The sequence below is a fragment of the Euprymna scolopes genome, chromosome 34 (genome assembly GCF_053919585.1).
Source record: "Euprymna scolopes isolate OS-2025 chromosome 34, ASM5391958v1, whole genome shotgun sequence".
Taxonomy (NCBI): Eukaryota; Metazoa; Mollusca; class Cephalopoda; order Sepiida; family Sepiolidae; genus Euprymna; species Euprymna scolopes.
The window spans coordinates 63,430,433-63,434,679 of NC_136515.1; positions in this window are offsets into that span (position 1 = coordinate 63,430,433).

The window sequence follows — 4,247 nt, forward strand, 5'->3', positions numbered from 1 at the left end:
ATAGGGGTTGCAGAGAAGAGAAACGGAAATCTCCTGCGAGGCTACGATGTCTATTTTGAACTCTATCAAGGCAGGACAGGTCCTTTCTAGCAGCTCCTGACCAAATGTGGCAACAGTACTCCATCCTTGGACGTACCTGGCTCTTATATAGATAGAGAATTGCATCAGCAGTGAGATATCTACTGGATCGTAGAAGGATCCGACCATTTTTCCAGCAGCCTTGGCAACAGATTAAATATAGATGTTCCATTTCAGATCAGGAGTAAAGGTCAAGCCCAGAAGCTTATCAAAACATAAGGCCTCCCCAAGACGAGAGCCATTCATTTCAATTGATGCCAGATTATTTTTTACATTTACTGTATGCACATATATTTTTCAAGTTCAATATAAACAAATTCTCAAGTTGACTTCTCGTGAATGGCCTTTGGGACCTGATAATCCATAAAACAAAGAAAACGTTATCTGATTTCATGTTATCCATGGATCGCATATCCTCAAAGCAAAACCTTGACAGGCCAGTGGTTGATCGTTTGACATGGCCTAAAATTGAAGAGTTTTACAAATAGAGGGTGTAGAGAATTAGTTTTACATAGGGTGGATATTTTGATTTTTAGTCCCATAATAAAAACGCATTAGATTATTTTGGAAGATCTCAATGCGATTGGCTAATTGTGATACAATCAAGGCCATATAAAACTACTTTTAAACAAATATATATATATATATATATATATATATATATATATATATACGCATACATAACTATATATAGAAAAACATTGTATAACCTTTTGACGCAAATATTACACAAGTATAAATCAAGTAATTGTTAACTAAAGATGATCATCTTATAAGAAAATCGAAAAAACTAATAGGAAATTAATTAAAATGAATGTTTAAAAGAATATGCAAATTAGCTAGATCTTTTGTCGATGAATGCAATTCCACACCCCATATATAACAAATAGAGGGGGTAGAGAATTAGTTTTACAGATGCTTTTAGATCAGGCGATGCCCCATAATAAAAACGCATTAGATTATTTTGGAAGATCTCAATGCGATTGGCTAATTGTGATACAATCAAGGTCATATAAAACTACTGAGAGAATATGAATTTAATAAGCTTTTACTTTAAGAATTATCGACACACATTTTGATTTTAGAATGGCGTTGTATTTTTGGGAAGATGCCCAACCCAGCCCGATTTTCCGTTTCATGCTTACTGGACAAAGGTCAATAAATGTATTGGGTGGCCTGTTTGATGAGTTTACTGTAAATAGCCAAGTTTATATTAAACTGTGATTTAGCTGTAGACATACATGCTTTATTCTCTAGGTTTATTTCTAATCTTATCACCTTTATATTCGTTTCTAATACATGAATACAAACTTGGAGTTTATGTGTGCATGTTTCGTGTAAGGTTTTAATAAAAAAAATAATTATTCTGCCTTACAAAACTCACAGAGATTACGGCTATTCTTAAAGGTTTAATTTAAGAGAAATAACTCATTACATGATAACTTCCCTTGGATAGAAATAATCATAAGTGACGTTAATTTGTTTCACTTCTCTAAATAATACAAAAAGCAATGTATGTTACTTCGTAAAGAAGTCAGTTATATTTAGGAGAGGGCCTCCATGCATTAATAGGTAGGTAAAACTAATTAAAAATTATAAAATGTTATCAGAACACTTATTTGTTATAGTACCGCGTATGTAAACAAATATTTCAAGTTCAATGTAAACAAATATTTCAAGTTCAATTAAAATAAATTCTTGTTGAATCCCCTTCTTAAATAATCAAATGCTGCCCAATCATCATCATCATTATAAATTATCTCGGTTTTATCTCAGTGTCCAACCTGGCACGGCTCTGTTTCTGCTCTATCGTTATTTTCATGGCAACTGATCGACTGAACCCCAATCTATGGTTCCTCTTTGCCAGACTTTCGCAGGAATCACTCGGCTGGCTACAACCACTATAGACGATTTCCCCCACTCTATAACTGTGCCTAAATGTAAAAGTAGACTCCATGAACAAAGCTTTTTCCTAGAACTGGCCGCTGGGGGAACACTGTTCCACTGGTCTGATTACCGGTTGAATACAACATGATCACCCTTAAATCCAATGTAAACACGTTCTCACCGAACCATCCTTATGGATAATCAAATTCTACCCAATTTACACTACTAACGATCACTATACTATCACCTTACATCCATTCACCCTTATCCTCGAGCGGCTTTTGACCCTTGATAAGTGGTGACGCCCAAGTAAAATAAAAAAACGTTATTTTATTCCGTGTCAGAGTTTATTTTTTTTAATAAAAATAATTCTTCTGCCTAACACAAATTACAGAGGAGACATTTTCCACTATATGCCGAATATGTTTTAACATAAAAGCCAAGGGGAATAAATCATTACATTATAACTTCTCTTTAATGGAAGAAATCAGGAAAGTCAATATTTTGCTCGAATTCTTTCCAAATAACAAAAAGACCCTCTGTTACTTTATAAACAAATGAGTTGTATTTGGGGGGGGATTTGGATCTGAGCATTCCTGCATTGTTACTTAGGTACAGATAATAATGCACGGACACGTGACGCAAAGGTTAGAGTACTTGGAAAAAAATCAATTGTTAAAAGTGATATTCTCCTGATGGTTGAAGGTTCAATCTTCAGTGTGGGCGATCAAAAAATACAATTGCGAATTACTTAGTACCTCTATCCAGCCAAGGCTGACGTAACAAGAATAGGTTACCCCCGTGAAGTAATTAAAGTTTCCGCTCGAAATTCCGTCGAAATTCCCGAGTTCGAAAGAAACATTCCCGAGTTCGACAAGATACACCTGAAGAAGGTCGGAGGTAATATCGTCCGAAACGTTGTGAAAATGACACTCAAGATGAGGACAGTAGTCCGATGAATCCAAATAATACGACTAACCAATCCTCATCTCCAAAATTTAAAAACGTAATAACAGATAAGTAAATGTTATCCAAAATAAATACTTGAAATTTTTTTTCATGTCACTCTAATATCCATAATAATACTTTATCCAAAATAATACTTTAAATTTTTTTTTCATGTCACTCTAATAAATATATTCATTCTGACAAAGAAAACTTTTATGTGAACTACATTTTCTATTACATTTACGTTGCATTTACCTATTACGTTGGTTTCAATGCCGTTTTGTAACAGGAAGCTTTTCTTTTTCTGATAACATCTCGTACTTATTAGATCAATGGTGTAATGCCTACGAATTTCTATTAATCGCTTAAAATTGATTTTCTTTATAAAATAAAACTACTTGAAAAATTTACGTGACTTTTGGAATATAATATTTTTGTTTCGCCACCGATACGTACACCTTACATATTGTTCTTTATTTATTTATTTTATTTTTCTTTTTTTACACAGCGGGAATTCTGAACAAAACTCCTTTTGGCTTCTGACAAATGAAACCGCGGTTCAACGATGACACGGGTGTATATTATTTTTGTGCAAGCATTGCTTAGAGAACATATAACAGTTTATTATTAGCGTTATTTCGCACTGTTGATGCGATCCGGTTAAAACTCTGTTTGTGAATACGCTTATAGATTGATTCATGGATAACGAAGATTTAAACAGTTTTTTGTCTATTGCAATGTTGTACTTTACTGTTTTTTTGTTTTGCCTTGTTTTTTTTTGTTTGTTTTTTTCATTACGTTTCTGGAATCATATACCTTCGTCTGAGCAAGTTTCGGTGATCCTTTCTTGAATTCCACGAATTAATCCTTTGAATCCCTTCTCCTGCCATCAATGGCTTCTCATCTCCGTTTCACTCCATTCTGCTAATCCAGTTAATCCCTTCCGAGATTTTTTTTCCAAGACAAGTTTCACTGTAAACCAGTTTGGATATTTTGATCTTCTAAAAGTATTTTTTTTCTTTTCCTGGGAAATACATTTCATTAAAGATTTTCCGCGCTTTTATGTTTTATTTTTATTTCTTTTTTTTATTCATATCGAGAAAGCACTGTTGAGTCTGGTTCATTTCTATAGATTCGACATTTTTTTTTCTTTTAGTTACGTGTGCCTTTGTATTTCTAAGACGTTTCCCTGGTCGGTAAGTCTGTCAGTCTGCCGGTCTGTCATACTTCATTTTGAAACACCAGTGTTATCACTAAATTATCAGGGTAATCCAATGCTGCCCGGGATTGAATACTTCACAATCCTATATATTTATTGTCAGCGAAATCGATTG